Genomic DNA, 23552 nt, shown 5'->3' on the forward strand with positions numbered 1-23552 from the left:
TATATAATATGAATTCATCATCACCGAGGCTACAGTCATCAAAAGCACCAAATTCAACAACAAATTGACTCGTGCCGTCAAATGTCATGACCAAAGTCTGATGTAAAAATTATTATATACAAATGAGAGTTATTCATTCATTTCTTTTTCACTTTAACCTAGTGTAGCCTTAATATTACAAAGCTTCTCATGACCTAAACTAATTATTTCCTTCTGGTTTGTTAATGCTGAAGGGGTAAACAGCCTGGTTTCTACTACAGTTGAGCTGTGACAACAAAATGTAGGAAATATACTTGAAAAACAAAATCTAGGCTAATTCAATTAATGTGCAGAATGTGTAGTAAGATCTTTGTATGTCAAGAAACCCAGATTACCCAGATATATGACAGTATTTCATACATTCAATTAGAAAAAAGGGACATGCAAGGCTTTGCTGGTAAAAAACCTTTGAGGTGTCTTCACAGGCGGGGGCAGTATCTCTTGTTAAGAAGGTTCTCTTTACTGGGCACGAACGTAGCACAGCATAGAAAAGTAAATGAAACAGCACATTGCCTGATGACATCGTATTGCAATGGGGCAATTTTTCTGTATAAAACACCATGAATGTCTTTGAGGAGAGACCCTTTAAGCTCAGGGTACTCGAAAATAATTAGTTCACATGACGTGTCTTGACCATGTCAGGGGGAACAGCGAGCCGTCAAACGAGGGGTGAGATGTGAGAATTGTAAATGTCAGATTGTCTGTTTTGGAAAGTTACAGAAATTGACGGACACAGCCCACCTAATTTTGACTCCGGAAAAGGTGTGGGGGATCATCCGACAAATCAGTTATGTTGGAGTACACTGTGGCATCATCGCTTTGAGACTACAAAAGAAACACAAAAGACCCGGAGCTCTTGTAGAGAGATCAGGGAGGCAGTGTGATGTCGTCTGGGGGAGGCTGTGACGGCAGGTTTTTAGCAGCGCATTTAACTTTAGACATTTAGAACATAACATTTGGCCACAACGACATGGTCAGACACATCTTTACAAACTAGATGGTTTCAAACATACTGGACCTGTAAGAGGGAGCAAGAGGAGGAGGCAGGTGGGTGGTGAAATTAGAGAGAACATCCAAAAACAGCAGGCAGTGTTCCCCCACACCTCAGATACTGAGGACAAGTAATAGGCAAGGTGAAGAAACATTCCTTTTGCATCGCAGCACTTCAAAAGGGGAACTGGCAGGCTAATCCACCAGCATTTTAATCTTGTGTTAGGATTCGAATGAGTAGATATTAAAGTTGTGAATGAACAAAGTGTGTGATTATCAGATACTCTGGTAGCAGCACTACTTAGCTATATGACTGTTGCAGGTTACAATAAGCCAACATAGCTGTGATGGATAGCGGTGCTGAGCATGAATAACTTACAGCCTCATAAATAAGCAGATCTCTACTAATATCATTATAGTAGACCTGGGGCTGACACGCCCCCTTACCCCTGTGCACCAACCACCCTCCGCTCCCTGTGACAAACGCTCTGAAATCACGTAACCATTAAACATCAATATTTTGACATTTCATTCAGCCGACTCTCCAGACACACAGCCATTTATTTAACTAGCTGAATTGTAATTGGCAGGAGAGGCGAATTCAAAGTTACGTGACTGGGACTCAGTTGCCACAGGTAACCTTTTTGGAGGGACTTAGTGTGGCAAATTGATTGCTGAGAGCGCAGACTCATCATGAGTGCAAATTTTCAGAAGCAGTGCACGGCGGAGCGGGGAAATAAGAGGCTCTATTTATAAACGAGGGAAACAGGAGAGGGGGATTAGCTTGTCATTAGAATAAAGAGCGCAGAAGAAGAATCAATTTCAGGGTTTAAAAAGCTGACAAACACAGTTATTCTTTCTCTCACTCCCTCTCTGCCTCTGAGCTCACCTTTTGACTGAACAGCATACGACCTACAATATATGGCGGTACATTTTTTTAAAGAGGCACGCTTGGATTTCAACCTTCATGATAGCTCTTCTATCTCGAGCCCAACTAGGGTCTATTCAACAACACAACAGTTTGAAAATGATAGTGAGTGACAGTTTTAGTTCTAGTCAGCGTTGAGCTAACTAAAACATATCACATTACTCATTTCTGATGGCCAGTTAGTCTTTACTTCATTAGTCAATACATGTTTTTTGCAATCAAAAGTAGCCTCAAGAACCAAATAATCCCATACTATATGTATCCAGATAATCCTAGCAAGCCTGTCATAACCAACACTAAATCTGTGTGACATCCTCTGCATTGTTTTCAAATGTGAGCGACTCAATGCTGCATCCATTATCAGAGACAGTATTCATGTGGAGAAAATGAGGACCTTAATCTGTTAGGAATGACAAACTTTAAAATGATAACAACAGCAACACTGTCTTTAAGGACAGATCATACAGGTGGGGACAGCAGCAACTACTCCTCCTCTACCAAACTGTATAAGAAATAACATTTAATAACATGCCTGTTTGAATGACTCTTAAGAACTGATTTGAAAGCAGATGAATGGGACTGCAGTGAGGTGATTGCATTAAATGAGATAATATCGCTTGTTTTAAACTCTGGATGGGGTCATTATCATCCTGGAATCATTATCATCCTTGGCAGTCCATCTAGTCTTGTTACAGGTGTGAAACATGGAAACGGCCTTGGGAAAATAAAATCCGGTTTCCCAGCATGCCTTGGGGAACTAGACCAGGAAGGAAGCTTGGGGTTGATTATCAGGCATAGAGGCAACCCAACCTTTTCATCCTACCATCCCCTCACCACAAAGCCCTCACCCCCTGACCCGGGCAATAATGTGCCCGCTGTTTAACCTGGGCAAGTCTTGAGGACAGGAACCACACAGGAAACGGGGTAACTCGACACGAACAGGAACTTGGGCAGGGGGGTGGTGAGAACAAAATACCATAAAGTAAACTTTTCCATCAACGCCACATTAAAGCTAAGGCGAGTTTAGCGGGGCGGAGGCCCTGGTGTATTTCTCTCTCCAGCCTAGGTTAGGCCCACATAGAGGAGCTAAGCTGGCTGTAGGAGGAGGGATTTATCATTCACAAGGGCTTTCTCAAGCAGGCCTTAAAAGCAGGTATGAACTGAAGACAACCTCCCAATGTCGCATGCAGAGGATGCTGCCAAGTCTCTTTACATAACTGATACAGTAACAGGAAAACATATTTAAATTAATATACTACAGTAGACAGCAATACTGAACTCCCCAATTCAATCCGCTTATAGAACATCTAATAGCATATGAGGAGGAAGGATATTGTGCTAATTTGTCTTGTCTGTGGAGCTCTCTGACAGCCCCATTGATGCCGACATCTCTTTAACATGAGGTTAGTGGGTGTTTGGCCTCCCCTCCAGTCGTTTGTGAGCTGCAGAGCCTTGAAATGATTAGGCCTGGGAGGGCAATTAGCCTGAGCAATGCTGGGCTAAATATAGTCCGGCTTGGCCCAGCTCTGCTCCTGGGTCATATCCACACCGCAGCCTCCACGCAGGCATGTTAGTTCAATCTGGACCCCGTTTGTTTTATGACTGATGTGAAGGTTTCACTGACTCATACGAGATAACATAACTCAGCTGTCGATCAGCTGTCTCGGGAGGGAAGGAAGTGAGTGGGAAGGACTCGTGGAAGAAAAAGGGATGACGTTTCAAAGGGAAGCACGTTAACCTCGGTAAGCAGAACATATAAGTTGGAGAAGTTTACCGACTCATATTTGTTTATTCCGTCACAGTTTAAAATGGGTCTACATGCCGTGCCTTGCTTCTTCACTGTCAAACCTTCAGCTCGAAAGCAGCCTTATTTCACAATAAAACGGTCTCAAACGAACCATGGGAAAACATGCTTTCCCACAGCCTTACACAAACTAAACGGAATGCAAAGAAAGAATGTTTTCCCATCGCACGGCTCCCTGCCCCTTCAGTCCCCGTATCTCCCACCCCCTGTGAGAAAAAAGAAATTGTAGAGATTTTATCCTTAAAAACAGGAGGTTCGCCCACTCGTTCACCTGGGACGGCTCTTGGACGGCGGAGGCAAGCTAGAAGGTTATAGGAGCCTGGGAATGTTTAACATCAAGAAAGCAATCAGAACATAGCTGGAGCTCTGGGAATTGGACAGGAAACATGGAGAGTAACCCCTTCCTGCCGGAGAGGAAAGAGAAAAGGAAGTGATTTGGGTTATGTGACGAATTTCAACTGTAACCTGAAAGTAAGCCTGTCGGCATTTATAGGTATACAAGAACCTGAAAAGAAACTGTTTCACTTCCTTCAAAAGTAACACTTTTTGGCTTTGTAAGACTGATCTCTACCTACATCAGCGTTTAGAAAGGTGATGTGTGAAGACCCAGGGCTCAAATGAGATACAAGATAATCACTGGGGGGAAAAAAAGGGTAGTGGCCTCTAAACTCAACATGGACTCCGCTTGAATTTCCCCATCACTGTCTCGACCTAGTGTGTCTTTCGGCAGAGTATATAGACCGAGGTGAAACATAAGTGGAAATGTTTTGGCACTGCACTGAGCTCAGCACAAATTGCACAAGACAGCTCAGGAAACAGGAGTTTGCTTTGTACCCTGAGCAGAGAACACTTCTCAACCAGTAAGTCCCACTGTAAGAGGCCTATTCCTGCGCTGTCCTGTGACCCAGCTGGGGAAAAGGAGTCACACACACACACACACACACACACACACACACACACACACACACACACACACACACACACACACACACACACACACACACACACACACACACACACACACACACACACACACACACACACACACACACAGCACTAGTATCAACCAAGACTAAGAGTCTACAGCCACACTAGGGGACTAGAGTGAACATAACCAAGCCATGGATCCAAATAAAGGGTAGGCCAGAACACGTAAACCTTGTCCAACTCTCCAAGTTCAGTGGTGTCCTGTGCATGGTTTCTCACAGCATGCCTCCTTTAATGTCAGAAGAAATTATTAAATATTCATTTAATATAATATTAGGCTTCATTATTCATTAGGCTTAAGCTTCAGGGAAAACTTGCAATGGCACTATATCACACAGCAAATGTAAGGAGTGAGGCAATTGCTTAAATAGTCATCTCGTAAATATATTAATAATCAGGATCAGACTGATTCAGCATAGGAGGTGATTGACCGATCGATTCATTCCATTCCTTCGCAGTAATCAATCAAAGCAGCACGTCAGGAAAATGGGAAACCTTCCAGAGTTGTGCAGCAAATTGTGAAAAGTAGAGACGAACCAGGCTGAAATTAGTTTCCATATCCGCTAACCAATTTTCAGTATGAAACCCTGTTGTGTGCATGTAAACGTTTAATGATATCATCAGAAAATTAAAATTAAGCAGGTGGGAACCATGAGTATCTGTACCAAATAGTATGACAATCCATCCAATAGATTGCAAGATATTAGGATAAGGATATGGCATGAAAGTCTACAAAATGGACACGCACAGAATATTGCATAGATGGTCAACATGTTTCGGTCAATAAGCGAAACCTTTGACCTGCTGGTGGCATTAGAGGAAAGGTTGAGGGGTCATAAGGATTCATCATCTGGGGACCATGAATGTCTGAGAATAATTTCATAGTAATCCATCCAATGGACGGATAGCACTGGTACTAAGTAATGGTCTGAACCAATAAAAGTAGTAACTGAAGGTATCTTTCTTTAATACAACAAATGACTGAGATATTGACTGTTGACATGAGCACTCCCATGAAGCAGTTCAGGGAAAAAATGCAACACCAACACAGTAGAACAACACCACCTAAGTGCTGCCTACCAAAAAAAGCAAACTGGACTTAATCCCAGGCATAAAATCGCATCCACTGTGCACCCACTATATGAAATTCTCTGTAAGCCCTAACATTATGGCCATACCCATAGACATCCTTGAAGCAGCGGAATAAACCTGTAAAACACATCCATCATAAAAGAGAGGTTATTCTGGCAGTGTGTAGAGATGATAAAACTGTGGACATGCTTAGTGCCCTGTTTATAAACCGTTTGTTAATCTGTCATTTGCCACAAGAGGAATGAGATAACAATACGGTGTGGCTTACAGTCAGCGTGGCCGGCGTGGAAAGATCGAAGTGTGTCCTTGGAGTGACATTATTTATTGAAATAAATTCACTCGAGCTGAAATATGTATAGCGAATGCATTATGAACCGTGCTTCTGATGGAGCAGAGAGGGCTTTAACTCACCGTAACACTCGCTTGCTCTTTTCAACAGATGTCCCTTGTGTGACATACAGCGAGGATAATAGAGAGGAAAGGGTCTGAATACTTTAATTTACCCCTTTCCTGAATGGAAGGGATTTCCTTTTGATGGCCTATTTGAATGTATAGACAATTTAGAGTCCTTCTCTGAGCAGAGATTCTGATCTTAATTACTTCGTTAATTAGCTGTGATTCACAGGGAGAAGCCTTGCCCTATCCACAGTCCCTCTGCATTGCTGAGGGGGCTCCTCAGAAGCCCTCACATTCTCGCTCCCATTTTAGAGCAACAATCCTGCACTTGTGACACTGATTTGCAAGTCTGCCTTTGCTGAAGGTGGGCTTTTTTTCCTCAAATGTCAGCAAACCCCATAGTGCTCTGGCTCTCTAATTCTACTGCCTGAGGAAAGCGGTGCGGATCAGGCATTCGCCCCCCCCTCCCCAGTCTGCTGTAGACTTAGATCACACGGATGCATTCCACAGATTTATGTTTATCGTTTTCCAATGAAAGAGGGACAACCGGTGCAACATCCTGCATGCTCCTCTCGCTGTGTGATAAATATGGCTCCCTCGCACCGGGTGCCTCAACTTGGCCGATCGATTGAGCATTTAGCTAATCACAAGGGAAAGCCACAGTAGGAAGAATAAAAAAGGATTGTCATAAGCAGTAGGCGTCGAGGGAACTTGCGGGACAAACTATGACGCTTTTCATTGGCTCGTACTGCTCACTCCAACACTGCCTCACAGGAAGTTACCACTCATCAAGGTGGATCAAGCTTGTTCTTGTACATCCTGATTGCACACCACCTACGGCAGTTGGTCTCTTGGAGCAGGCAGTGCAGAACTTGAGCACAAGTGGGTGTTTTGGCATGCAGCAGGCTAGCTTGAGAGAACAGCAGGCTGACAGAAAGGAAAGGTAAGGTCCAGCTGAGGCAGCTGCTTGCTATTACACCCCCTCCCCCCCACCCTCTGGCAGGAAATAAGCAATCATTTAGTACTGACAGGTACATGCTGAACCATTGCTATCTCTACTCTCAAACCAACCAAATAATGGATTACAGCAGTTTAGTATTAACCTTAAGCCTCTCAAGTGATTTTTGCCAAGGTTAGTCAGATTCATACCTTTCAGGGTGTGAACGTATATTTTCCTGAGTAGGATAAAACATGAATTAATACTAGTATGGCGTGTACATACACACGAGTATATGAGAGAGATTTTTTACTTGCACAAGTAAAGATATCAGATGTATAAACCATTTCTACGTGTGTGTGTGTGTGTGTGTGTGTGTGTGTGTGTGTGTGTGTGTGTGTGTGTGTGTGTGTGTGTGTGTGTGTGTGTGTGTGTGTGTGTGGCAAACACAGAAAAATCTCTCCTCAAACATGCGTTTCTGCTCGTGAAAAGCAGTAATTTAGAGGTCTCTGGTGAGCTGTAGAGGGCTTAGCGTGTCCAACTGGATCTGGAGTGTAGCTGCAGACCTGCCTTAATTCACTGCCAGGTCACCGTTACTGTGTGAAAATGGCAATACAAGGCCAGTGTGGCTGCTTGTAGCTTTGGGCAAATAAACAAGGTGGCACTTTGAGCTAAAAGCTAAGAAAATCCACTATATTCTTGGTGTCACTGCCCTAAGTCTTTGTACCACTCAAGCACTGTGTTCTGCCAGGACCACCAGAGGTAAGACATTTATTGAAGGCCAGATGCTGGCCCCATTTAGTGTTAACATTATGGTCTTGTGATTTGTGGGGACATCCGACAACCAACAGTACAAGTATTTCTGAGTATTTTCTCTACAAGGCTTATGTTCTTTGTGCTGAGGTGCTCCTGAGCATCTAATAAATGTGCCAAAATATATGAGATGTATATAAGGTTGATCCAAACTATTCTGTTTTTATATACACACAACCAATAAGCTTCCAATTAGAACTAACAAAAAGTTAAACTAATCCTTGTAATTGTGAAAACAGAAACAGAACTTCTCTCTTTAGTAATGATAGTACACAGAGTATATTGTAGAATATACTGCTGATGAACGGAATGTGAGCCTAATATTAGTAGACTCTCTTCTGTCCTTCTTTACCCTTAAATAGCCTTACCCTTGGCCTAAATGTATTATTCTTTCCAATGATATAAATCTAATCTAACATTAGCATGGCAAATGAGACTGTGCTGAGACAGTGTTAGGGCAGAATAAAATAGCCACATACAGACGGGAGTAAACATGTAGTCAGCTCTGTTGTTCTGTCTGTGACAGCCCTACAGGCCCCGGGGCTCAGGAGCGTTTCTCCCTCAACAAACAGCTCTGCTCTCCAGCCCCAGATGTCTCATTACTGTAAAACAAGCAGAGAGATGAGCGACATACAAGCCACTGGCCCAAAACGCTGCCTCCCTTTCAATTAGAAAGGATTAGCCTAGCCTGAGCGGGCCTTCCTGTGCTAGAATATGTTACCTTGGATCGCACAGGACAGCCATATGTTGAACCTAAATAAATTACTGAGGAACTGAAAGGCAGGAGCAGAGAGGGAGTTATGGCTCCACTAGAGTGCACAACAGGCTTAATAGGAGGAGGATGCTGAAGCCTCTATAAAAGTTGACATCCTATGAAAGGGCATGGGCAGAGACACAGGTATACACCTTCCCTTACCGACTCTCGTAAATTAGACCTATAGGATGCTACAATTCCTCAGTAGATTTAGTAGTTTTACTCAGCATGCATTAATCAAGCAATAAAGCCAAGTCAGTGAAATTTCTGCAGTGTCATGCTTTGGCTAAGCCACCTGTGCAGATCCCATCTAGTCCCATGTACTGTAGGAAGACAGGGATCAGGATAGCAAGGCCCTCGTACCACTGCCTGCATCACTCAAGTTTATGGGAACAGGGCGGCGTAGGGTTTAACAAGAGGTTTTACTCGTCAAGGGAACCGACATTACATAACCATAAAACGATGAGGTCCACAAATCAACAGTCGACTTGTGACGCATGGTAGGGATGGGCTTGTTGTGCAGCTCACAACCCACACCCACAAACACACTTGTGTTTGTGGGTGTAAGGGTAAAAACAACAACAAAAAGATTTCTAATACAACCCATTTGTCCTGGAGGCAGATGAAAGCAGCCTGTATGCTGGAGTTTCCTTAACCACACATGAAATTGAATATACAGCTCTAAAACTGCAGCTAACCCCAATCCCCGCCGCTCTCTCCTCCGCATAATTTTCCAGGGAGTCTGTGCCATAGCTGGAGCGACTCCACTGACCAGGGGCGTCTGTGGTTGAACTGAGCTAGTCCGCAGGTCCGGAGAGGCAGGCAGCGAGCAGGCAGGCTCCGCTACGCCTGAAATGGAGCACCCTCGCAGGGGGAACGACTGAGTAATGGCAGGGTAACTTGATCCAGGGCTGGGAGGGAGTGGGAGCAACACTGACGCCAAAATCATAGCTGTGGGATTGAGAGAGGGAGACACACAAATGTGTTTGCAAGAAAGATACGCAGGGGGATGAGAGGTTGAGGAGACAGTGGGTGGGACGAGCTGAAAAATGAGCAGTGGTTAGACGATATATTTGGGAAGCGGCCAAATGACAGGGGATGAAAGTGAACGCCTCTCTGCTGCCTTTCATGCACGTGCTGCTCCCACCGTTGGGGTAGGAGGGACCACAGAGAAATGACATGGCGTGGGCTTGGGTTTCAAATTCACAAGCCTGTCTCAGACAGAATAAACAAGCGTAGGCCCAAAATGACTTCGATTTTCCCTAATGTCTGAAGCTAATTGCGAAATTAAGGCTGGTAGACATAAATAAATGTATACCTCATCATATAGGCCAAAACATTTAATCAGGAATTAACCTGTCTCTACAGCAACGGAGAATCCCCTTATTACATCTAGAACCAACAGTTTATTTCATTACTTATATGTATATGCTTTTTATTCCACTTTTTCACTGGTTTAGCTTATTATTGTAGACTAAACTTAAAGAAACATGGCTGTCGCAAACTTCAATAAAGAGGTACAAAAAAACTAAATCTAAAAAGACCCAGCTCACAGTCATTGTATTGCATCTAAGAGAACTCATTGAGAACTCCAGGGGCCCTACAAGCTGCAGGCTTACTGTGAGCCAATATGGTTTTTTGCCAATTCCATTGACAATGTGTTAATATGCATCACTAAATAACACTATTACTTACATGAAGAGGCCTATAAGTTGGGTCCAGCTTTACAACCTGATCTTAAGGGTTAGGGTTAGGGTTAGGGTTAACCCTAACCCTAACCCTGATCTTAAGGTTTAAAATGTGTTAAGACATTAAAAGGATAGGTTCACAAGTGTTCCAGTCGGTCTTACAACAATAGTCAAAGGATGCTCATTTGGACATTGAAACAGTTTTTTCCTATCCTAAATTATTTCAGTTTGTGCTTCCATATTGCATATCCTTAAAGGGATTAATCAATTGTCAAAATTGTGGCCGTTTCATTTTGTGCCGTTCCACTAGTCAATTAATTGTTTCTGATCTAGTTTTTAAAAAGTAAAAACATTATTAAGGGCAAAACATTTTTGCTTATTTATACTGATACTTGATTGGAAAATAATTGCTAGAATTGTTTTGCTTGCAACCTTTACTCTTCATAACACGAATTACAAATAGTAAATACCCGAGAGGAAAAAAGACCTTTAAGAAAGTCCCTGCCACAAAACACAATAATCCAATATATCACTGCATATACATTTAAAAATACCTTGACAAAAATAGTATTATGAAAAACCCCTGATTGCAATAACTCTGTACCTAAGCCACTTCCCCACTTTTTCATGTTAGTGGAAGAACACAAGTTCCTTTTTGTTAAGCCTTAATTCACGGTTTTACAGGAAAAGGCTGCTCCACACTTCGAGTTCCTTGAAACTGGTCTGTCCAACGAGTATTATCTGCTGTTGTCCTCTGGAACAGTTTGGGCTAAGGAGCTTTGCTCGAGGGCACCTCAGCAAATGCCCATATTTATGAAAGCCGGCCTTTACTGAACTCAGTCTTTAAAAACCGTCTGACTTAACTTTTATTTTAGAGGAAACTTATGATGTATCACAAAAGGCACTGAGTGAAATGACAGATGTGAAAACAAGCAGCCAGCTACCATGACCACACAGGTCTGATGCGGCAGTCTATTCTCATCAACCTCTTGATGATGTTGCCACACAACGACGAACAAAATGGTTTGCTAGAAGTGGAACATAGCCAGGAACTATGCTAATGCTCAAAGGAGCAGTCTAATATAATAATATGCCTTAGCTGCCTGCAGCCTACACATCCAGTAAAAGTCAGTCATTAGGCTTCACATGTAATTTTCATTAACTTTTCTTGGAAACAAGAGTCTAGCTAGACCAACAATTTCGCAGAGAAAGAAATGTTCACCAGACTATTACTGAACCGCATCCTCCCTTTTCCATCCACAATATGGTCTCCATTCATTATTCAGACTGGAGATGCACTTTCCTTGTTCTTCAACTCTCCACTCATGACATCTTTGGGCAGCACTTAACAGACGGGATACATATCAGCTGCTTATAATTCAGGTGAATTCAAGTAAAAAAAAAAAGAAAGAAGCGAAAAAACCACTTCAACGGTTTTAATCCATTAGACCAAATAGGCTTCTGTACTTCCTAATGTTGTAGAATAACTTGTTCTTCCAAAAACGTACACAAGAAGATTTCTGTCTTCCACACTGAATTAGCCCGTGTATTAATGTTTTTAGGTGAGACCTGCCTTTTAATTCAGTCTTGCAGTGCCTGAAATTTCATCCATAATATAGAGATGCCATAATTGAAAAAGTAGGCCAAGCCTGAAAGCAAAACTTCACTCAGAAAAAACACAAACCTGCAAGCCACTCTGTGCAGAACGGCTGGCTGAATGTTTGGCTGCATTATCATACCCCTCGTGCAAAATGTCAACAAGATTTGGGAACGCTCTCGACTTTTTTTGTTATTACCTAGTACTTAGACCGTTACTTCAAAGCCTGCAATGAGTGGCGCCCGAGTAAAAAAAAATCTTGTGTGTTATGGTAACATGATCTTGGTTATGATTGAGCGGAAATGTTAGACAAGCATCTAAGTTTCCTTTGCCTGCTTCCACCCTCCTCATCTAGCCACATGTGAAACCACATGGAACTGCACACCGGCCAAAGTAAACGCTCCAGTCGGTCACATGGCATGTGTTTACACTGGATGCCAGGTTTACGTGCCAACCCCTTACTCATATTCTGGTGATAAATGATATCACAAAGTGTTATTCTTCTGTCATAACCGTTGTATGCGATGAACCTTAAAGTGCGAGACATTTTCCACAGTGGGCTGAGATAAAGGAGGCCATCGTAGTCTGCTCTCTGTGTGTGTGAGAGTGTCAAACGGACACATCTATAAAAAAAAAGGCAGAGAGCTGCCCTGAGTCTGCAGAAAATGTTACCAAAAGAAAATGTCTAGGTTAACCAATTTTCCAAGTGAGCAGCAAGCTGAGATGAACAATAAATGTAAATGTAATTTATGAGATGAGTTTGAGCCAGAATGAAAGCCGATTATTGTGTATATATTATTAGTTTTAAAAATGGCAGGGTAGCTTAAATGAACCGGATGGTGCGTTTACACTATTCTGCGCTTTTATAACATGACACGCACTGATCTCTCACAAGGCAAACAGAAAGACACCAGTCAAGGCAGAGTGGGACATTTTAGAAAGTCAAGAGCAGTAAAATTAAGAAAGAATATATTTCGCCACTTAGTTCTATTGGTGTACTATATCCAGCCATGAAGATTTTGTTTTCGCCCCGATTTATATATATTTCCCAATTTACTTAATTGAACTATCCACAGAACACAATGTTTTACTTAGGGCTGCAACTAATGATTATTTTCATTATCGATTAACCTGCCTGTACTTTTGATTAGGCCTAATTGATAAATCGCTTGGTCTGTAAAACATCAGACAACAGTGACAAATACCCATCACAATAATCAAAAGCAAGAGCCGACATCTTCAAATGTCTTATTTTGTTCCAACAAACATTCCTAAAAGCCTCAAATATTAAATTTACTATAATGTAAAATTACAAAGAAAAGTTGCAATTTTGAGGCCCTGGAACTATCACATTTTGTATGCATCGATCATTTAAAAAAGGGATGTTAGGATTGCTGAGGTGCATGAGTCCTGTCTCACTTAAATTTTAAGGTCAAATAAAAAAATGTAAAGTAACGTTTTGAGCATGACAAACAAATTACCATTAATCTCCGTTTTAGTGCCGTGGAGGCAGAAATCTTAGCGACATATCTCAAAAACCTGAATAAATACAATGTGTGAACTTTTTTTTTTTTAAAGGGGGATTTACATGATGTTTTTGTAAGCCAACCAATCACGACAAACAGAAAGTATGACTTCCCACTGATGACAATAACCACAATCAAACTGGAGCGTGTGGTGGAGGGAAAGTAAGGGGTATTTAAATATGATAATCAAGAGCCAGTATGGAGTAGGTGTTAGCTGTGTCATAGGAGTTTCTGTTACGAGTGTGCAAGTTGTACCAAATGCGAAAGTGTTTGCTGATTTGTGTGGTGTGACCTGCTTTCCATCATCAGCACAAAAAAAATATTGCTGAGACAGCAGTTTTTCTAGAAGAAGAAAAAGATGCAACAGTGAAAAAAATGTTCTCCCAACAGGTCCTTATAATGTTGCCTTACCATGAGTCAGACGTTTGTCAGAGTAAAAAAAAGAAAAAATGAACAACACCAGACCCCTAGAGGAAGCCACTGAAGCCACAATTGCCCAGAAAGACATTTTAAATTGTGTTTGTTCTATGAACCTCCCAGTTCTGAATTAGTGTAAAAGTAAAACTGTTTTCAGTCAACTTTCCCGGCATGAAAGACCCAAGACGTGGGGTTTGCTGGCTTTTACGACATCTTTAATGTGACAAAAACTGGGCTGCTGAAGATAGTGAAAATAATAAATTGTTATATCTGGAAAGGAAAATGGAGAACAATCTCTGGAACATGCTGCACGCCACCATGAGAGATTTTTAGTCCCAATAAGATCGATCAGATGGAGGGGAATTTTCTCCTTGCATCTTTATTTCACCACAGGGGATCATATTCCTCATTTTTAACATCTTAGGAGGTGTTTAATCTAAAAGTTCACCTTGCTCTTAGGTCAAACACCTCAGGGACCACGAATTGTCTCAAACTGGCAGTCACACAGACTGTTCACCGAGATTCCAAATAAAAAAAAAGCCACATAAAATCCTGCTCCCAGAGCTATTGCTAGTACGGAGCAGTAGGCCTGAAAAGTGTACCCAGAACTCATGTAGTTTCCGTCAACCTTTCTAGAGTAGCTCATGTGGAGCAATATGGTCACTCGGCTACAAAAGCAACATGTCGGAAACATTTCAATGAGCAACACGAAGACCACCTGTCGGCTCATGGAGAGCAGTCCTGAAGCTGATGCTGACCTTTGACCTCCCTGTGGAGAAGTGCCAGAAATCAGCAATATACAGAAACATAAAGAATTGTCCTTCATGCATCACAAACGGCAGCCTGTTTCCAAGTGCTCCAATACTGGAATTTCACTTCTCTCTCCAGATACGGTTTCTGATACCTTAACTCAGGGGTCGGGAACCTTTTTGGCATGGAGAGCCATAAAAGCCAAATATTTTTAAATGTATTTCCTTGAGAGCCATATTTTTAATAAAATTGAGTTTTAAGTATATCACGTCTCCGAGTACTAAAAGCGCTATCAGTGTTTCCCCTACCATTGTCTGTGCCCCCCCCCCCAACGGAACCCCGCTTATGTTATTTATCTAATTTATGTGCACGTTTCTGTGTCTACTGCACGGGTGTCAAACTCAAGGCCACAATTATATCCAGCCGCGAGAAAATATCATGTCTATCATAACTGGCCCGCTGGTTTTGGTAATTAAATCAATGCATGGCACAACCACGGGAAAATACATATTTGAGGAAGTATCTCAATGTGTGAATGAAATGAAACTGTCCCAGGACAAACTGACGGGACTGACGACAGACAGAGCCTGCGATGTGATGAAAAGAGCACCAGCATGCTCTGGAGATGGAACATGTAATAAGCACCGTAACACAGACAGGAAACTTTCTAAGAGTCAATGTAAGTCTTTTCCTGAGGAGATACATTCTGAACATGGCGGTGCGATGGCTCACCACAGATCTCTGGGACGAAAAGTGTGGATGTGAGCTGGCCTGTTGTGCGACATAACGAAGCATCTCACTGTTAAACCTGCAGCTTCAGGGCCGTGTGATCACAGACATGTATGATGCAGTGAGAGCTTTCCAAGCCGAGCTGCCTGTGGGAGACTCAGATGCAGCAGGAAACTTTGGTCACTGCGTGTTTCCAAACACTGACAAACCATCTCCACCGCTGTGTTCCCGACTGCGCATGAACTGCTCAGCAATCCGTTTGCAGTTGACGTGGAAACAGCACATGTGAACATCCAAATGGAGCTGGTTGACCTCCAGTGTAATGACACACTCAAAGCAAAGTGTGACTCTGTGAGTGCTGCAGTTTCCAAGCTTCACCCCCGAAACGATGCCTTAATGTTGGCCCTCTCTGTGATTGAGTTTGACACCCCTGGTCTACTGCTTGCTTTGCGCAGTTTCTCCTCTGCTGTTTCGAAAAGTGCAGGGCTCCGCCCCCTACACACACTGACACGCACACAAAACGCACAGACACATACACACACGCACACAGTTACAGTTAGAGACGGAGTGGAGGAAAGGAGAGGGGAGAACTAAAACAAAATCCGCTGCTAAATGTTTTACTCTAAATGACACAGTATAATTATATATTACTTGTTAATCATGTTTAAAAATGTCAGCTCAAAATTGTCTGCGAGCCATATCTCGTCATCGAAAGAGCATAGGCCATAGGTTCCCGACCCCTGCCTTAACTGAAGGATTGCATAACTTCAATGTTACACGTTTACATTGACAGTGACAAAGAGACACTACAGTAAGTCAAAGTGTAAATAAGTAATGTCAGGTAAAGTCGATAACGAGTCTTTATAGTACTGCCAGTACCCGCGCTACATCAGGCTGGTGCATCACTGATGATACAGTTATCTGTAATTGGGTCAAAAGCATAAAACATAAGCACCTGCATGTCTTGGTTACAGCTGCACTATAACAGGTGCAGGTGCTGCAGATCTGCATGCATCAGAACTTTTGTTATTAACCAAAAAACATACATTGCTCCATATTTTATATCAACAATACAGGGAAATTGATTGTGACAAGATCAGAGAGCACAACTCAAAGCAGTTGTTTAAAGTGATAAGGGGCCTTTAGTGGTGGGTAATATGAGTAAAATATTCTATTGCAGCATATGTTATTGTATATAGTAATATAGTAGATCTGAAGTATCAATTTGGAATTCACATGAATGGGAACATCAGTTTTGGCACAAAACACACACCTCGAAATATCAAGGCACTTCACATAGATGTAGAGGTTCCTGTAAATCCAGTCCTGCTGAATAGGTTGTAACATTGCAGCAGCCTCAACATATACTGCAACATCCCCGAGTTTACAAACTTGCATCAGCTTACAGTATATCAAATTGCCGAGACGTTGGTCCCATCTGCATGAATGTAGTTGTAAATGTAATTATACAAAGTGCAATAAGATAGGAGTCAGTCAATAATAACTGTATTACGTCTTCCATTTAAATAGATCATGTGTTCGCTCATTTGCATTCCTGCTCTAACAGATTACTCACTGCATTTGGTGTTTGTTATTATATCCACAGCAAACAAATAGTTTGAGTTAAACTAAAATGGGTTAGAACTAAGTTTAAAAGGTTCAATGTCCACCTGCTGTGAAATGATAGGGGGCAGTATTTCACCCATACTACTGGGTCCATACAATCTCTAATGTTTATTAGGCTGTAGTCCGTGTAACGTTGCGTTAGTTTGTTTATTGGACTAAACATTATTGGCAGAAACTAGAAAACGACCCACATATTGGTCTCGTCTTCCCGTTGGCGGCCCAACGAGGAAGGAGGCTCCGTCAGCGGCCGAAGAGACTTGAGTTCAGCCAGAACAAGCCACAGCGCCGGCAGTCACAGCGGGCTGGTGGACCTGTGTAATGGCAGCAACAGGTAGTTTGCAGTTCCCCGGTGCTGTGGCTGAACTCAAGCTGCTAACTGCTAATGTTACACTCTGCCTCCTGGCAGCTGTGAGGACGAGGCGAAGGAACGTTTTCGAGTTTCTGCCACTTTGAACGTAATCCAATAAACAAACTATAAAACAGACAAGGAACGTGGCTGTAATATGTACAAGCGAGTCAGGCAGCTATGCTTCTTCTCCCTCTGCTCTGAGAGCAGATTGGAGCTACAGTGACTCACTATCACCTCTAGAGGTACAAGTGGTATTACTGGACGGTCAGTTAGCATGCCAATATCAGTAGAGCTCTAGGCAACAATTTGATATAACGTCAACACTGTTACCTCTTCACATTCTGTTGATAATGTTAGTTAATTGTTTTAAGTTTAAATTCTGCAATATCGTACACATTGAACCTTTAAAAAGGTAAATACAGATGATCCATCCAAATATCTATTCTACACTACACACAATGCCACAAGAACACAAACCACACTTGACTGCCTCCTGAGTTTCACGTCTTTATTACAACGTACAGGTGCACATCCAGCACAGCTGACATTCAGGAGGAGAGTTGAGGACAGAAGTGAGGTTGTAGCCTGCACAGCACAATAATAGTCAGTTCAATGTTTGTTTGCACAACTCTCAGATCTCGTTGATACCGGTGTACAGATCTTAAAGCGGGGAATCTTAGCCTTATGACGTATTTCTGCGATGCACAGCTGCAGGGTTAGCTGCAGGCCTGCTCTGCATTAGCTACACACACATACACACACTGTATATATATTCGATACGTTTATCACTCCGCTGTTTGTTGCATGTGCACCTTCACGTAAACTCTACACTTGGTAACGACTGTTATTTCAGTTTGAAGCTGTTCTTTATTCTGTAAATTACAGACCAAAGTCAGAGGTCCACACTGCTGCATGTAAATGCTGCGTGATAACATTGCAAACGAGCCCCGTTTGGCTTCGTTTTCGAACAGCAGCGGGTTGGGTGTAAATGTTGGATTAACTTTAAACATGTCTCACCTGGATCCCCAGTTATGTGGAGGAAGCGCCTTCAAGCTACGACAGTCTCATTTTTCGTAAATACCTGGTAAAACCGTCGATCCTCCTAACTGTTTCTCTCCAGCCATTTTGAGCCAAACCGTCAACTTGATCCGGTGGGTGGAACACATATGACCAAGTTATTATTCAATTGTATTTCTTATGGTATGCGTACCCAACTAATTAAATAGAGTCAAATGCACGTAAAGTGTGTGTTTTAGCAAGCAGTGCGTGTTTCAGACAGGTGATGGAGCTACATTCTGGACTCACTATTTAATGTAAAACCCCGTATAGGCAGAAATGGTACGGCTCGTAAAATTCCGGGGACCTACTTTGCTCTGCTCTGTCAATGCAGCCAATGAGCGGCTGAGTAGTAGCCAAACCTGTAGCAGTACAACACAGGGCTGTCACTGTCAGACAGCTGAGAGGACATCAGAAATATCAAAGCGGTTTGGTAAATGGTTACTTTAGGACATTGAAACAATAATGTAACGTTGCCATAACACTGCAGAAACACACACACCTTCATACTAGCTTCTATGACTCCATAATAAGCACTGGTGGAAGAAATAGTATAGGTTCACTCTTGATTAAGAAAAGTTACAAAAGGTTACTTTTTCTCTCCTGATACCAAGTACAAATCAGATATCACTGATATCTCTTTTTCACAGATTTAACATCTGTGTGCTGTAGTGTATTGAAATCATTCACATCATAAGGACTGCGGTGGCCCTTAAAACTGAGTTGAACTGCATGACTGAATAGAAGAAATACTGAATATTATAATGGCATGTAACCATTTAATGTAAACTGATTATATCACAGCTAAAACCCCAAATCCCTAATAAGGTCAATATCTATGTTTGGTTTATACCAATCCAGTGTATCAAATCCATGGATCCATCATTTTAAGTGTTTTACTACTTTACTAGTGGGTCATTTAGTTCCAGATCTAACAATCAAGGCTAGATTACTAAGCAAGCAAATCAGGCAACTGCTGAGGCGAAAGACCTAAAAGGGCACCAAAAGGTCACTAAAAGGGCACTAACAGCCCACGTCAATTGGTTATAATAAATACATTTATTGCAAATTTGTTTGGGAATGTGAACTACTAAAATGTAATATAAACTCATGCAAGATTCAACTTATTACTTACACAGCTGATCATTCTTGTCCTAGGAGGGAGAGTTGTTTTCAAAGTCTGCACATGTTTATGTCTCACATGAACAGCATACAGATACACACGAGAAATACGTTGAACATTTGGTCATATACATACACATACTGTACATCCATCTCCACATGTATCCCCACATACAGTATACTTACATACACAGGTACACACACACATATATATATATTATTTAACCGGATATTTTATTTAATGCTGTTATTACAGAAGGCACAAAACTCCTTTTATGTATGTAATGCAGTACATTAAAGGATCTGTCATGACAAAAAATGCATACCCATAAACACAGACATTTAGACATGCATATGAATTGACACACGCACACACGCATACGCCCTTTTTACTGGTATTTTACTCTACGTTCTTGGTGCAATGAAGCATGGTGTTTCTTAGTTTTGCAATTTGAGTCACCTGGGGCTACATATGTCCTGTTCTGTTAACCACTGTCACAGGCCTCAGTGTATAGTCTGTGGCAGGTGGCGACACTTTCTGCCTGTTTGTGTGTGTGTGCGGATGACAGATAGACAGACAAAGATGTATTCATGCTACTTAGGGTTCTTCTGTGTCTTTTTCTGTCTCCATGTGAGTCTCTTTCACACAGCAGCGGTGACAGACGCTTTGAGAACAAAGACATGTAATCAGGAACTTCAGTACAGGTGTTGTCACTGCTGCGTTTCTGAAAGACTCTGTTTCACGCTGATAGTGCTCGGCGAGTAATATCAATATTTCTCATCTCCTGAAACAGGATATGAAAGAGAGTTTTCTTTCTCTGTTACCCTTGATGAAACACTGAAGTATCACGCATTAGCATGTGTGCGTTATGACTGTAACAATCCTCAGGTATCACTCTGAAACATATGTTTGAATTCAAAATGATACTAGCTAAGAGCTTTAACTGCACATAAAGGTCTTAACTATAGAAAAAAGTAGTTGTGGCATCCCTACTTTGTGATCAATACAAGAATCTTTAGCTCAGGGCCAAATAGAATTAATAATTGCTTTAGGATAATGACAGTATCGACCAGCGCTCAGTAAAGCGTTCAAGCGGTGGCAGGTTAATTCCCATCTATGAAGGTGTTCAGGGAGCCAGTCTGAGTCAGGTTGACGGTCAAAGTAATTCTCTCCAGTGGTGCTGTTGTTGCACTATGCACAGCACCTACTTTCCCCCCGTACCACACAGCCATTTTAAGCTACTGCATTATACAACTTATTATTTGGAAACTCCGACATGTTAGAGCCTCTATGCCATCACAGAAATTGAGAAAATTTGGCAAAAGCTACACTCACATAGACCACACTAGTAAAATTCAACTAGTGCAAGGTTATGGAATCATCTATCCTCTCCATTGGCATGTGTCTACATATCTGCAAGTCCTCAGGCGACTCATGGATGACATGTCATGAATTACAGGTCAGTCTGAGTTATGGTGAGATCAGGCTACAAAGAATTAAGGCTGACACCGTAATATAACATAATAGCACAATTGCAGCGTAGAATAATGGTGAGGCAAACAATCATAGGAAAGAATTAGCTCTTTTTGCATGATGAAACAACCGCTTCCTCCAAGGACAAAAAGAATTCTGGCAAAATGCAGAAAGAAGTGTTGTAAGTTCTCCCTCCTCTTTTTCAAGCTGATATATTTTTAAGCAAGGTACTTTGAGTGAGCATTCCTTCTTGCGTATTCCCTCTGTGAATAGAAGTAATTTACCTTGCTCATTATGTGAGACATTGAGGTGTTTTGATGTTTGGAGATGAAAATGCTTTGAGATGAAATATTCATTTTTTTAGTTGACTTAATTATGTATGTGTCCACTGTCAAGTTGAAAACTGCTGCTCCTATGAGGGATGTTTCAAGCGTACCTTTTTGCCATTGGCACAGAATACATTACCTCCTTATTACAGGGATTGCCTGGCGTACACTCATATGCAACCTTATGGAAATATTCAATGAAGAGGCTGCACACCTCAGTGGACACACTGAATAAGCATGAGCGTCTCTTGTTCGTGACTCATAATGTGAAGGTTGGGCTGATTGTCTTCTGCTTTTTTACTCATTTATTGCGTCATTCGTTGTTTTAGCCAAGACTTTGTTTATATAGACAAAGAATATACCTGTACTCTTTGTTCTTTTATTTCAAATAACCTTATTCCAACAGTGATATAATGAGTTAGTGCTCTACATTATGAGCAGATGGTAGAGGTGCCGTAGGTGTAATTTGCCTAACATCATGAAGGTCACATCCCTGTGTGTGTGGCTTTATGGTCATGTAAGGAATCAGTACGTCAAGCTGGGGGTGGGACCATGTCAAAGGCATAGATCAACATTTTGTGTCTGTACAGTAGCTAAATATGAAGATACAGCTAGCAGCCAGTTAGCCTAGCTGAGCGTTAAGACTGGAAACATGGGGGGAAGCTAAAACCAAAATATATATATATATGTAAATTACTGAGCTTTAGAGGTGTTTGTAGGCAGATGTGTTACCCTAGAAGAGAGCCTAGTTACATACAGTTAAATATGAAGGTACAGCCAGCAGCAAGTTAGCTTAGCTTAGCATAAAGACTGGAACAAGGGGGAAACATCTAGCATGGTAAAAAATCTAATGTGTATTTATCTTGTTTGTCTAATCCGTACAAGGACGGAAGGGTACAAATAAAAACATATGATTACCTTGGGAACACATGCTGGTATATAGACACTACTCCCGGCCAGGAAATAGTCCAGCATTTAACCCCCCAATTAACCATCTGTGCTGTAAATATGAAGTCAGGAGAATGGTATCAATGTTCTCATCTAGCTCTTCGCAAGACAGAGAATAAATGTATACCCTAACATGTCGAACTGTTCATTGAACACTCAAACATGAGATTCATATATGAATCTTCTCATCTCAATCTCAGAAAGAAAACATATTCTTTTTAACAACTAATCCTAAGGCACATGGTACAAAGAAAAAAGGAACAAAAAAGGTCAGCTGAACAAATCTTCAAAATGGAAGAAGGTGCAGATTACATTTAATATTTCCTTTCTCCTTGTTGGATTATCTGCCTGTGTTCTAATGTGTGTCCTAGCGTTTGTATGTGGGGTTTCCGACAGTGTGGCTTTGATACAGTTTGGACTTATTCTCTTTTCCAAGCCATGAAGTCAAGCCCTCTCCCTTTTTCCCAAAGCTGTAAAACATGAAAATGAAAGTCTTTCTCACCTTTGGTTTTGTCCAGATGTCATATTGAATATGTGATGCTCTCAACATGTTTCTAATAGGGACTTTTGGTTCACGCTTGGCTTACATCTTTGGGGTGAATACTGGGTGATCCGGGTAAAAACAGTTCAAATACCCTACATGTGTACAAATCTGCACTTGTGTCCACTGGAGACAAGAAAATACACACACATAATCATCTATTAAGTTAGATCATACTTGGTGAATTGGTCATTTATGCAAGTTATGTGTATCAACATCTTTCTAAGCATCTGTATATCATTTTCTTCAACAAACGTTTTTTTTAGGCCAGGTGAGCTTTATGCATGTTCTATACATAATAATGTCCTTTTAAATACAGCCAGGAAAAGCTTTAGAGGAATTTAGTGTTTAAACCAAACCTTGGAATACATCGCTGATCATTTCCATAATAACAAGAATCCCACATGATTCCTTTAAACCTTTCCACATCAAATACTGAACACTGCAGAGTTTCCCATCCCGAACACATTACAAACACTTAATGAGGACTATCTATGTACATGTTTATTTCCAAAGCCTTACTGGCTGTTATGTTATTATTGCAGTCATTTCCTGTGCTGGAATTCCATTTTGGGGCTCCCTTCTCGCTCCTAAAACTTACTAGCGGCCTGTCACCCTTTCAGCACCTCTCGCTGGCTCTTGTAAAGGTGTGGGTGGCCATGG

At 41.7% G+C, this 23552-nt stretch overlaps 1 protein-coding gene across 2 annotated transcripts in view; it reads right to left on the reverse strand.

The window, feature by feature from the left end:
- The window catches only part of znf438 (zinc finger protein 438), a 40755-nt gene extending 22152 nt beyond the window's left edge, over positions 1-18603 (reverse strand). The window contains exon 1 of one of the 2 annotated variants that reach the window (XM_029457910.1): positions 18504-18603. The gene's annotated coding sequence lies outside the window, so the exon portion shown is untranslated. Of the gene's footprint in view, positions 1-18439 lie in introns of both variants that reach the window. The other variant, XM_029457909.1, reaches the window with a different exon arrangement.
- Between the last annotated feature and the right edge of the window lie 4949 nt (positions 18604-23552).

The sequence above is a fragment of the Cottoperca gobio genome, chromosome 20 (genome assembly GCF_900634415.1).
Source record: "Cottoperca gobio chromosome 20, fCotGob3.1, whole genome shotgun sequence".
Taxonomy (NCBI): Eukaryota; Metazoa; Chordata; class Actinopteri; order Perciformes; family Bovichtidae; genus Cottoperca; species Cottoperca gobio.